This window comes from Cervus elaphus, chromosome 5 (assembly GCF_910594005.1).
Source record: "Cervus elaphus chromosome 5, mCerEla1.1, whole genome shotgun sequence".
Taxonomy (NCBI): domain Eukaryota; kingdom Metazoa; phylum Chordata; class Mammalia; order Artiodactyla; family Cervidae; genus Cervus; species Cervus elaphus.
This window is the reverse complement of record NC_057819.1, coordinates 34,453,069-34,467,223: the sequence shown is the minus strand read 5'-3', so window position 1 is coordinate 34,467,223 and position 14,155 is coordinate 34,453,069. Positions and strand designations below refer to the sequence as shown.

The 14,155-nt window shown below is 36.3% G+C and overlaps 1 pseudogene; it reads left to right on the top strand.

The window, feature by feature from the left end:
- The first annotated feature begins 744 nt into the window (after positions 1–744).
- Positions 745–2,235, top strand: LOC122693147 (annotated as a pseudogene).
- Positions 2,236–14,155: the final 11,920 nt, after the last annotated feature.

The window sequence follows — 14,155 nt, the reverse complement described above, 5'->3', positions numbered from 1 at the left end:
TCCATCACTTCATGACATATAGATGAGGAAACAATGGAAACAGTGACAGACTTTATTTTCTTGGGCTCCAAAATCACTGCAGACAGTGACTGTAGCCATGAAATTAAAAGATGCTTGCTCCTTGGAAGAAAAGCTATAAACCAACCTAGACAGAATGTTAAAAACCAGAGACACTACTTTGCTTTAAAGGTCTTTGTAGTCAAAGCTATGGTTTTTCCAGTAGTCGCACATGGATGTGTGAGTTGGACCATAAGGAAGGCTGAGCACCAAAGAATTGATGCTTTTGAACTGTGGTGTTGGAGAAGATTCTTGAGAGTCCCTTACACTGCAAGGAGACCAAACCAGTTAATACTAATGGAAATCAGCCCTAAATATTCATTGCAAGGACTGATGCTAAAGCTGAAGTTCCAATACTTTGGCCACTTGATGTGTAGAGCTGATTCACTGGAAAAGACCCTGATGCTGGGAAAGACAGAAGGCAGGAGGAGAAGGGGATGACAGAGGATGAGATGGTGGGATGGCACTATAAACTCAATGGACATGAGTTTGAGCAAGCCGCGGGAGATGATGAAGGACAGGGAAGCCTGGCATGTGTCCATGGGTTCGCAAAGAATTGGACATTAATTAGCGGCTGAACAACAACAAAATCTTTTAACTTGTAAAAAATAAGACACTTTCAATAGTTGAAGTCTAGGAAAAATGCACATAGCACAGAGAACTGTGGGAAAAATTATATTATGCAAAATGTGTAGAATATATCCAGGTATGAGGGACAGTCATCTATAGAACTTATGGTAAACACATTTAAATTTCAGAGTTTAGTATTATTGTAGAAGTGTCTAAATAAGCAATATTGATAATGGGATAGATATTTATTTGACTCACAAAATGTCTGGGTTGCAGTATAAGGTGCCCTACCACTGTCTTTGTCAGGCCTATTATTCCAGTGGTAATAGAAGAACCTCCATTAAATCCTACTGGACTTAGAAGTATATGCATGTCATATTTGGCAAGAAAAACTCTTGACTACACTGGGTAAAATTACTATACAACTTAAGTTGTACATTATAAAATGTTTATTACCTGATAATTGAATAAAACAACTGAATTCCATAGCAACCCACTTATAGAACAGAAAATCAACCCTAGTCTAACAAGCTGAAAATACTGGGGCCTTGTTCAGCATTGGCCCAATTTACTTGCAAGTTAAACTTTCAGACAAGGTGCAAAAAAAAATCAAGAACACTAGAGCAGGGGTCCCCAACCTCCAGGCCATGGGCCAGTACCTCCTGTCAGATCATCAGTGACATTAGATTAGAAATAAAGGGCACAATAAACGTCATGCACTTAGTCATCCCCAAATTATTCTCCCACCCCTGATACAGAAAAATTATCTTCCATTAAATCAATCCCTAGTGTCAAAAAAGGTTGGGACCTCTGCACTGGAGACTGTATCATCAGCTTAGTGTCACCCCAAGAAAGGTGAGTTATTGTCCCTATTCCCAGTTCCAGAAAGTAACCTGATGTTTGTCACAAGAGGAAAAGGAGGCCATAAGGATAGATACAGCTCCAAAATTACCCACAGAAAAATCTGACTTTATTTGAAACAGAATGTGAGGAAATTATGGTTAAAGAGCACTCTTAAAATGGTAAAGATGTGAATTGTAAGCAATTGGTAACTCTACTTACAATTTACAAAGTGAAGCTGGGGTCTGAGCCTTCTGTAAAACTTTAGAGGGGAGATCTTAGGTTTCAACACCACATGTTGGCAAAATGTTGATGCTCCACCCACCTTACCCAGAGCTGCCAGAAAGGCACTGGAAACTGCCAACCTCAGAAAAGTCAACAAAGACTAGTGAACCACTCAAATAGAAACACAACCTTCTCTACCAAAAACATGACTGAGAAGGTCATTAAAGCAAAAAGCTCGGTTCCTAGCACAGTTAACACTTATCCGGAAATAGAAAAATTCTTCCCTTTCAACCCACTAGATTTTGAGTTTCATCCAGCCTCAAGAGCACCAGATAGCATACCTTTCCTGGAATGGAGTGCTGTTGATGATCCTCTGTGATGAGAGGGAACTTGAAAAGCTGTTACACTTGTACCCACTTCACCTCTGAAAATGTGTCCTCCACCATGGGAGTCTAATCTGTTGCAGTCTCCCCAAGTATTCTATTGACCCTGGATGTTGAATTGCCACCTGCTTACTATGACTTAGGTATTAAATTTTCTTAGCACTTTATAGTTTGTATTAATCATGCATATTAATAAGGCAACTCTTTGTTTAACAGACTCTTCCAGAAAAAGTTTAAAAAAATGTTACACACGCACACATAATGGAATGTTATAACTCAAAAAAAAAAAAAAAAGAAAGAAAGAAAACTGCGGTCACTATTGCTGTGAAATGAAACAGAGAAAGACAAATAATATATGATTTCATGTGTACATAGAATCCGTAAAGGTAGAGATTATATAGTGTTTACCAGGGACTGCGTCTGGGAAATTCGGGATAATAAGGATATATTCATCAAAAGGTACAAACTTCCAGTGATAAGAAAATTCAGGGATTGAATGTATAGAATGGTGACCATAGTTCACAGTCTTATATTGTACATTTGAATATTCTTATGAAACTAGATTGTAAAGGTTCTCACTACACCAGCAATAAAGAAAAAAAATTATAATTTGTGAGATATAAAATATATTAACTGACCTTATTGTGGTAAATAATAAGCAACATATATATGCATTAAATCATTACAATGTACACATTAAACTCACATAAGGTAATATGTCAATTATACTGAATTAAGTTTTATAAAAAATGTGTACAATAAAATGTCAATTACATCTCAACTGACTTATAAAAGCAATAAAAAGACCATATAAAAATGGCCAGTCTACCCATGAAAAGCTACAGAAGATAATTATCTATGAAGGAAATGCTAATAAAATCCACAATGAGATTCCACTTCACACCAAATAATATAATCAGAATGAAAAAATGGTCTGTAAACTTCATAAAATATTGATATAGAATTATCAAATGACTCAAAGATCCCACTTCTAGGTATACATACAAGACTTAAAATATAGGCATACACAAAACCATGTGTACAATTGTCCATAGCAGCATTATTCATAATAACCAAAATGTGATATATTCAGATGTCTAACATCTAGTGAAGGAATAATTACAACATAGGATAGCCATGTAACTTTCAATCATTAAAGAATGAATAGTTACTTACTTTATCATGGGTGAACCTTGAAACATTATGCTAGTTAAATGAAGTCAGTCATAAAAGACCATATCTTGAACAATTCCATTCATATAAAATTTCTAAAATACAAAGCTAGGGAGATATAAAAGTATATTAGAGGTTCAGGGAGGATTGGGTGGCATGATCTCTAGTAAGAACTGATTTTCTTTTAAGGTGATGACTGTCTTCTGTGATTGATTATGATTGTATTTGCACAACTAAGATATATTAAAATTATTCAATTGTACACTTAAGCAGCTGTTTTGTGGCATTATAGTTTATCTCAGTAATACTGTTATATGATAAAGTAAAAACTGATGGAGATGAAAGGAGAAATATTCAGATGACATAATTCATATGTTGAAACTTCCAAGGAATCTGCAAGAAAGGTTCTAGAACTGACAACTGAATTCAGTGTGGTCATAAGATATAAGATCAATACACACAAATCAATTGCATTTCTATATATTTACAATGAACCAGTAAAGGCTGAAATTAAGGATTCAAAAACTTTTAAAGTTGTTCCAGAGATAATAAAATATGAGGGATAAATCTAATAACACTTGTATATAATTCATGTATAGAAAATAACAAGATATCAAAGAAAATAAATCAAAGGAGTCATAAATACTAGAAGAGGCATATTATGTCCATTGATTTAAACACACAGCTGAGTAAAGACATCAGTTGTTAAATTGATCTATAGGGATTTTTTTCTCTGTTGCTGCAGAGGTTGTTTTTTTTTTTTTTCCAATTGAATTGCCTTCATTACCTCGAGGAGGGAATGACATTGGAAGGTGTCCAATATGCTACTGGGGAAGAGCAGGGGGCAATTACAAATACCCCCAGAAAGAATGGAGCAACTGTGCCAATGGGGAAACGAAGCTCAGTTGTGGATGTGTCTGGTGATGAAAGCAAAGTCCAATGCTATAAGAACAATATTGCAAGCCTGGAATGTTAGGTCCATGAATCAGTAAATTGGAAGTGGTGCAGCAGGAGATGGCAAGAGTGAATGTCAATATCTCAGGAATCAGTGACCTAAAATGGAAGGGAATGGGAAAATTTAATTCAAATCATCATTACATCTACTCGTGTGGGCAAGAATCCCTTAGAAGAAATGGATTAGTCCTCATAGTCAACAAAAGAGTCTGGAATTCAGTACGTGGGGGCAAGCTCAAAAACAGCAGAATGAGCTTGGTTCATATTCAAGGCAAACCATTCAACATCACAGAAATCCAAGTCTGAGCCCCAACAACTGATACTGAAAAAGTTGAAGCTGACTGATTCTATGAAGACCTGCAAGACTTTCTAGAACTAACACCAAAACAAGATATCTTTTTCCTCATAGGAGATTGGAATACAAAAATAGGAAGACAAGAGATACCTGGAGTTTGGAATGTTTGGTTATGAAGCAGAGTAACTGCTGACATAGTTTTGTCAAGAGAAAACACTGGTTATAGCAAACAACCTTTGACAACAGCACAGAGACTACTCTACACATGGACATCATCAAATGGTCAATACCAAAATCAGATTTATTATAGTCTTTGCAGATGATGATGGAAAGCTCTATATAGTCAGCAAAAATAAGACCTGGAGCTGACTATAGCTCAGATCATGAGCTCCTTATTGAAAAATTCAGCTTTCAATTGAAGAAAACAGGGAAAACCACTAGGCCATTATGATTATTCAGTGGAGGTGACAAATAGTTTCAGGGAACTATATCTGGTAGACAGAGTGCCCTAGGAACTATGGATGGAAGTTAGCAACACTGTACAGAAGGCCGTGATCAAAACCATGCCAAAGAAAAATAAATGTAGGAAGGCAAAGTGGTTGTCTGAGGAGGCTTTCAAATAGCTGAAGAAAGAAGAGAACTGGAAAGTAAGGAAAAGGGAAAGAAACAATATGCAGAGTTTCAGAGAATAGCAAGGAAAGATGAGAAGCTCTACTTAAATGAATAAGCCAAAGAAATAGAGAGAAACAATAGAATGAGAAAGACTAGAGATCTCTTCAAGAAGATTGGAGAGACTAAGAGAACATTTCATGGAAGATTGTGAATAATAAAGGATAAAATTTTAAGGACCTAATAGAAGCAGAAAAGATTAAGAAATGTTGGCAAGGATACACAGAGGAACTATACAAAAAAGTTCTTAATGACTCAAGTAAGATGGTGTAGTCACTCCCCTAGAGCCAGAAAACCTGGATGTAAAGTCAAGTGGGCCTTAGGAAGCATTACTACAAATAAAGAAAGTGGAGGTGATGGAATTAGAGCTGAGCTACTTAAAATGCTAAAAGATAATGCTGTCATAGTGATGTGCTCAATATGTCAGCAAACTTGGAAAACTCAGTAAGGGCCATGAGATAGGAAAGAGTCAGTTTTCATTCCAGTCCCAAAGAAGGGCAATGCCAAAGATTGTTCAAACTACTGTACAATTGTGCTCATTTCATATTTTAGAAAGGTTATGCTCAAAATTCTTCAAGCTAGGCTTCAACAGTGCATGAAATGGGAACTTCCAGAAGTAAAAACAGGATTTAAAAAAGGTAGAGGAGCCAGATATCATTGCCAACATAGGTAACATAGATTGTATCATAAACAAAGCAAGGGAATTCCATAAAAACAGCTACTTCTGCTTTATTGACTATGGGAAAGTCTTTGACTGTGTGGATCACAAAAAAATGAAAAATTATTATGAAAAGTGAGTACGAGACCACCTACCTGTCTCCTGAGAAACCTGTATACAGGTCAAGAAACAAGAGTTAGAAGTGGATATGGAACAACAGACTTGTTCAAAATTAGGAAAGGAGTATGGCAAGGCTATATATTCTCACTCCATTTAACTCACATGCAGAATACATCAGGCAAAATGCCAGATTTGATGAAGCTCAAGCTGGAATCAAAATTGCCAGGAGAAATATCAACAGCCTCAGATATGCAGATGATACCACTCTAATGGCAGAAAGAGAAGAGGAACTAAGCCTCTAAGTGAAAGATGAGAGTGAAAAAGCTGGCTTAGAACACAACATTCAAAAAACAAAGATCATGACATCCAGTCCCATCACTTCACAGCAAATAGAAGGGGAAACAGTGACAGATTTTATTTTCCTGGGCTCCAAAATCTCTGAGGAAGGAGACCGCAGCCATGGAATTAAAAGATGCTACCTCTTTGGAAGGAAAACCATGATAAATCTAGACAGCATATTAAAAAGCAGAGACATCAGTTTGCCAAAGCAGGCTTGTCTAGTCGAAGTTATAGCTTTTCCAGTATTCACGTATGGATGTGAGAGTTGGACCATAAAGAAGGCTGAACACTGAAGAACTGATGTTTTTGAACTGTGGTGCTGGAGAAGACTCTTGAGAGTCCCTTGGACAGCAAGCAGATCAAACCAGTCAATCTTAAAGGAAATCAGCCTTGAATATTTATTGAAAGGACTGATGCTGAAGCCAAAGCTCTAATACTTTTGCCATCTATAGGAAAAGACAACTCATTGGAAATGATCCTGATGCTAGGAAAGATTAAAGGCAAAAGGAAAAGGAGGTAGCAGAAGATAAGGTGGTTAGATAGCATCATGACTCAATTGACATGAATTTGAGCAAACTCCAGTAGATAGTGCTAGGCAGAGAAGGCTGGCATGCTGCAATCTACGGGGTCACAAAAAGTTAAACAGGATTTAGTGACTGAACAACAGCAATCTTTGTTTATAAGTTTGTATGTTTTATTTGTACGGCATTATATTTTGACTTCATATGTTATAGTGTGTTGTTGTTGTTCAGTTACTTAGCTATTTGAACCACAGTTCAAAAGCATATATTCTTGGGCGCTCAGCCTCCTTTATTGTCCAGCTCTCACATCCATACATGAATACTAGCAAAACTATAGCTTTGACTAGACAGATCTTTGTTGGCAAAGTGATGTTTCTGCTTTTTAATATGCTGTCTGTGTTTGTCATAGCTTTTCTTCCAAAGAGCAAGCATCTTTTGATTTCATGGCTGCAGTCACCATCCACTGTGATTTTAGAGCCCAAGAAAATAAAATCTATCACTATTTCCATTTTTTTCTCCATCTATTTGCCATGACATAATGGGACCAGATGCCATGATCTTCATTTTTTGAATGTTGAGTTTTAAAGCCAGATTTTTCAGTCTCCTCTTTCACCTTCATCTAGAGGTTCTTTAGTTCCTCTTCCCTTTCTGCCATTAGAGTGGTGTCATCTGCATATCTGAGGTTATTCATATTTCTCCTGGCATCTTGATTCCAGCTTGAGCTTCATTCAGCTTGGTATTTTGCATGATGCACTCTGCATATAAGTTAAATAAGCAGGGTGACAATATACAGCCTTAACGTACTCCTTTCCCAATTTTTGTCAGTTGTTTCATGACTGGTTCTAACTTTTGCTCCTTTACCTGCATGCAGGTTTCTCAGAAGGCAGGTAAGATGGTCTGGTATTTCCATATCTTTAAGAATTTTCCATAGTTTATTGTAATGTATATAGTCAAATGGTTTAGTGTAGTCAATGAAGCAGAAATAGATGTTTTTCTGGAATTCCTTCACTTTTTCTATGATCCAACAGATTTTGGCAATTTGATCTCTGGTTCCTCTTCCTTTTCTAGATCCAGTGTGTACACCTGAAAGTTCTCAATACATATACTGTTAAAACCTAATTTGGAGGGTTGTAAGCATTACCTTGCTAGCATACAAAATAATAGCAACTGTGTAGTACTTTATACATTCTTTGGCATTGCCCTTTCTTTGGACTGAAATGAAAACTGACCTTTTCCAGTCCTGTGGCCGCTGCTGAGTTTTCCATATTTGCTGGCATATTGACAGCAGCACTTTAACAGCATCATCTTTTAAGATTTGAAATAGCTCAGCTGGAATTCCATCACTTCCACTAGCTTTGTTCATAGTCATGCTTCCTAAGGCCAACTTGACTTCACACTCCAGAATGTCTGGCTCTAGATAGGTGATTACACCATCATGGTTATCCATGTCATTAAGACTTCTTTTGTACAGTTCTTCTCTGTATTTTTGCCACCTCTTCTTAATGTCTTCTGCTTCTGTTAGATCCGTATCATTTCTGCCCTTTATTATGGCCATCTTTGCATGAAATATTCCCTTGGTATCTCTCTCTAACTTCTTTGAAGAGATCTTTAATCTTTCCCATTCTGTTGCTTTTCTCTATTTCTTTGCCTTGTTCACTTAAGAAGGCTTTCTTATCTCTTCTTGATACACTGTTCTCCTGCACTATAGTATGCTCACCACCAAAAGTTCCAATCAGAAAATCAACAAGCTTTTATTGTAAGTGTAGACAAATTTATTTTTTTAATTTTGTGGAATTTCCTTAAGATAGATTTTTTAAAAGAAGACAGTAAAAGAAAATGAAGTAAGAAGAAACATTCTTCTAAACACGAAGGCTTATTCTATGTCTAGAGGAATCAAGGCAGTATGATTCTGCTAAAGAGAAAGATTTAGATCAGTGTAACAGAATAGATACACTAAAATTATTTCTTTTTTTTTTAATTTTTTATTTTATTTTTTTTAATTAGTTGGAGGCTAATTACTTCACAACATTTCAGTGGGTTTTGTCATACATTGATATGAATCAGCCATAGAGTTACACGTATTCCCCATCCCGATCCCCCCTCCCACCTCCCTCTCCACCCGATTCCTTTGGGTCTTCCCAGTGCACCAGGCCCGAGCACTTGTCTCATGCATCCAGCCTGGGCTGGTGATCTGTTTCACCGTAGATAGTATACATGCTGTTCTTTTTTTTTTTTTTTTTTTTTAATTTTTTTATTAGTTGGAGGCTAATTACTTCACAACATTTCAGTGGGTTTTGTCATACATTGATATGAATCAGCCATAGATTTACACTTATTCCCCATCCCGATCCCCCCTCCCATCTCCCTCTCCACCCGATTCCTCTGGGTCTTCCCAGTGCACCAGGCCGGAGCACTTGTCTCATGCATCCCACCTGGGCTGGTGATCTGTTTCACCATAGATAGTATACATGCTGTTCTTTTGAAACATCCCACCCTCACCTTCTCCCACAGAGTTCAAAAGTCTGTTCTGTACTTCTGTGTCTCTTTTTCTGTTTTGCATATAGGGTTATCATTACCATCTTTCTAAATTCCATATATATGTGTTAGTATGCTGTAATGTTCTTTATCTTTCTGGCTTACTTCACTCTGTATAATGGGCTCCAGTTTCATCCATCTCATTAGGACTGATTCAAATGAATTCTTTTTAACGGCTGAGTAATATTCCATGGTGTATATGTACCACAGCTTCCTTATCCATTCATCTGCTGATGGTCATCTAGGTTGCTTCCATGTCCTGGCTATTATAAACAGTGCTACAATGAACATTGGGGTGCACATGTCTCTTTCAGATCTGGTTTCCTCAGTGTGTATGCCCAGAAGTGGGATTGCTGGGTCATATGGCAGTTCTATTTCCAGTTTTTTAAGAAATCTCCACACTGTTTTCCATAGTGGCTGTACTAGTTTGCATTTCAAGAAGTGGTTCTGGTGCAATTGGACAACTCAAGGCAAAAATAAACCTAAACATTGATCTGCCACTTTATACAAAAATACATAATGGAAAATGGATTAAATATAAAACATAATACTAAAAACATAAGGCTTTGAAAAAAGTGTAAGAGAAAACATGTGCGGTAAAATGTCTTAAACTTGACATCAAAAGCATGATCCATAAAAGGAAAAATAGATAAATTGAAAGCATCAAAATTAAAGCTTTGCTTTGTAATAAACCCTGAGATTAAAAAAAAAGTTACAGATTAGGAGAAAACACTTACAAACCCCACATCTAACACAGGATTCATATATATAATGTATGAAGAATGTGTAAACTCAGTATTAATAAAACAAATAATGCAGTTAGAAAGCAAGCAAAAGATATGAACAGATATTTCACTGAAGAGAATATGTGGATGACAAACATATGGAAAAAAATTCACTATTATTAGCCTTTAGAATAACGGAAATTAAAAATATAATATGTTATCATTATACAAACATCAGAATGGCTAAAAATAGTGATAAAGCCAAAAAGCTGGTAAGGATTTATCAAAATTGAATGATTCATACATTGCTTAATTGAATGTGAAATTGTACATTAAGTTAAGAAAAGAATTTGACAGTAAAAAAACTAAATGATAATAAAACCAAAAATGATCTCAATTACCCAGGATTTGTACTCTTGGCCTTTTATTCCAAAGAACTGAAAGCTTTTAACATGTAGAAACCTGTACGTGAAATTTCATAAAAGTTTTATTTTTAATTGGCAAAAACAGAAAACTTCTTTAATATTCTCCAGTGAATGAATGATTCAGTGAACTGTAGAACATTCATATCATGGAATATTCCTCAGCAATAATGAGAATTTAACTACTGATACACACAACTTAGATGAGCTTCAAGAAAATTAATATCAGTGTAAAAATTCTATGATGAACAGAAGTTGCATGGTTTCATTTCTATAACATTTGTTAAATAACATGATTGTATGGATCATGATGGATTTTGATGGCCATGGTATAATAGGGAAGAGCAAGTCTCACTCAATACCAGATCCATTTATTTTACTTTAACATTTGTATCCTTTTGCTTTTGCTACAAGAATGTTGGCTATAACCTGAAATATACTTGATAGTCCATTCTCAAGGCTCTGACCTTTAAAGGTGTAACACATTTCCATTCATATAGAGATAAAAAGTGCAAAACAGAAAATGAAATTTTTCTTGTTTGAGGTTTACAGGAATATTGTGACCTAACCTATGTGGACAGCTATAAGAACAAAGGATTCCAACACCAAGAAGCTTGCAATAACCAACCACACCCCGTCTCCTTTTAGGATAAAAGGAGACTTAATTCTAACCCAGGTAAGGTGGTTGGTGGAGACACAGGTCCACCATCTACTCAGTATGCAGGCTTTCTAAATAAAGCCCCTGTTCCTTGCCCCAACAACTTGTCTCTTGATTTATATGTTTATCTTGGACTTGGTAATAATGGTAGAGGGTAGGGTGAAGTAGATGTGGCTATAACACAAGGGAGTCTTGCTGTGGTACAGTTAAACATCCTTATGATGGTGGCTACACTAAGCTACACATGTGTAAAATCATACAGAACTACACACACACACACACACACACACACATCCATGTCTAACTGCTAAATTCTGAAGAAATTCTACATTTTGAATTATGGTAATTTCCTGGTTTCAATATTGTACTGTAGCATTCTAGAAAATAAATCTTGTGGAGTCTAGATGAAGAGTATGCAGGGCCTTCTTGAATATATATTTCTGACTTCTTGTGAACCTATGATTATTTCAAAGTGGATGTTTTGAAATTTTTATTGAAATAGATTACTGCATGTGTACATGCTAAGTCACTTCAGTCATGCCCAACTCATTGTGACCTTACGGTTGGTAGCCCACCTGGCTTCTATGTCCATGTCCAGGCAGGAATATTGGAGTAGGATGCCATATCCTCCTCCAGGGGATCTTCCCAGGGATTGAACCCACATCTCGTATGTCTCCTGCATTGGCAGGCAGGTTCTAAAGTACTACTAATGCCCATTTTTATGGATGTGGTGAATAAGAACTATGTATTTGTCAGTTATGGAAAATATAGTTAATAATCCATCCAGCTCCAGGGATTCATATTTTGTGATGTCACCTTGCTGAGTCACTATGTTGCTAGAGGAGCAGAAACAAAGGCAAGGAGTTGTGTGAATATTTACATTATGTTTTAAAGCATATTTTAAAATAAAATATCAAAGTCAAATACATCAAGTTGAAGAAACTTTCAGAAATACTTAATTTGATATGAGCACACAACCATCAGCAAAGAGGATCTTCAGTCCTGTAATGTCCTAAAGGACATTCTGCATTGATGGAAAGTTCTACATCTTCATTGCCCAATAAAGAACCATGAGCCACCTGTGGTTAGTAGATGTCTGAAGTGTGGCTACTATGACTGAGGACCAGAACTGGTAATTTAGTTTAGTTAATTTAAATCTCAGTTTCAGCTACATGTCTCTAGTGTCTACACATTTGACAGAATTAGTCCTTCAAAGTTCTAGTTTGGAAACCATTAACAAATGTATTGGAAACAATACTTTTAATGCAATGCGTGGGATATATGGTTTCTCATTTGTAATTTTACTCTTACCACTTTTTATCTATGTGATCCTTATTAGCCCATAATCTTTTTAGAAAGGTTTACTTATCTTTAAAAGGAAAGAATTAGAGCACTTTAAGGTCCCATGTTTCTATATATTATCTCAGTTCCCACTGTTACTGTTTTACTTAAAATATTTATGTCTGCCTGTATCTCCTGGTTTACCATTTTCCCTGTCTCAGTTGGTTCATACAGATAATACCATTCAACACAAATCAGATTGAAGCCCAAGGGACTAGAGAATGAAGTTTCCCCGTGGTTCAGAAGCTGTGCTGTGTTAGAAGTGGTATTTTTCTAAACCAATTCAGGGAATCACAGAGATGTGAATGCACTTTCTCTCTAGGAACTCTCATCCTCTGAGAGAGACTGGCAGGCAGTGGGTGGCAGAAAGCTGCCAAACATGGGATTGCAGTGCATTCCTCAAATGATGGGATTATAGAATGGTAAACATTAAAAAAATCAAATAAATGTCATGATATTCTTTTGGAGGAGTTTAGTAAGATATGGAGTCACTTAGAGTTCAGGACTAGGGAATCAGAAGATTGGAATTCTAGTCTAAGCCATATTATAGTGAGCTACCTGGCCTTGGAAAATCATTCCATTCAGTTGTAGGAACTAGTTCCTCTGAATTCCTGTCTTCACATCTGTAAAATGAAAAGACTGGGCCAAATAATTTTTAATATTTCTTAAATTCTAAGTTTTGAAGCTCCTTTAGCCCAAGATCTGAAGGAAAAAAAAAAGCATGCAAATAAAGAATTTATCATGAGAAATACAGGATATGAATATCAAAGCACACTTTACAAATTTACAGATATTGAGGATTGGATAATTTACCATCTGTAATAATTAGAGGATGTATTTACATTTAATATATATTCAGAAGACTATTATGTCTTATTTCTTTTTCTTTAAACTTTTTGGACGTTAAATCTTACCAACCCAGGGATCGAACCCAGGTCTCCCACATTTCAGGCAGAATCGTTACCAGCTGAGCCACAAGGGAAGCCTGAAAATACTGGAGTGGGTAGTTTATCCCTTCTCCAGTGGATCTTCCTGACCCAGGAATTGAACCAGGGTCTCCTGCATAGTAAGGAAAATCCTTTACCAATCAAGCTATGAGAAAAGCCCAAATGTAAGGCCAGAAACTATAAAGCTCCTAGATGATAACATAGGAATAAATCACAGCATGATCCTCTGTGACACACCTCCTAGAATAATGAAAATAAAAAGAAAAATAACCAAGTGGGACATATATTTAAAAACTTTTGCATTGCAAAGGATATTATAAATAAAGTGAAAAGACAGCTCTCAGAATGAGAGAAAAATAATAGCAAATTAATCAACTAAGGATTAGCCTCCAAAATATACAAGCAGCTTAGACAGCTCAATACCAGAAAAACAAACAACCCAATCAGAAAGTGGGCAGAAGACGTAAACAGACATTTGTCCAAAGAAGCCATACAGATAGCTGACAAATACATGAAAAGATGCTCAACATTGCTCCTTATTAGAGAAATGCAAGTCAAAACTACAGTGAGATACCACTTCACACTAGTCAGAATGGCCATCATCAAAAAGTCTGCAAACAATAAATGCTGGAGAGGGTTTGGAGAAAAGGGAACCCTCTTGCATTGCAGGTGGGAATGTAAATTGATACAGCCACTATGGAAGACGGTATGGAGATTCCTTAA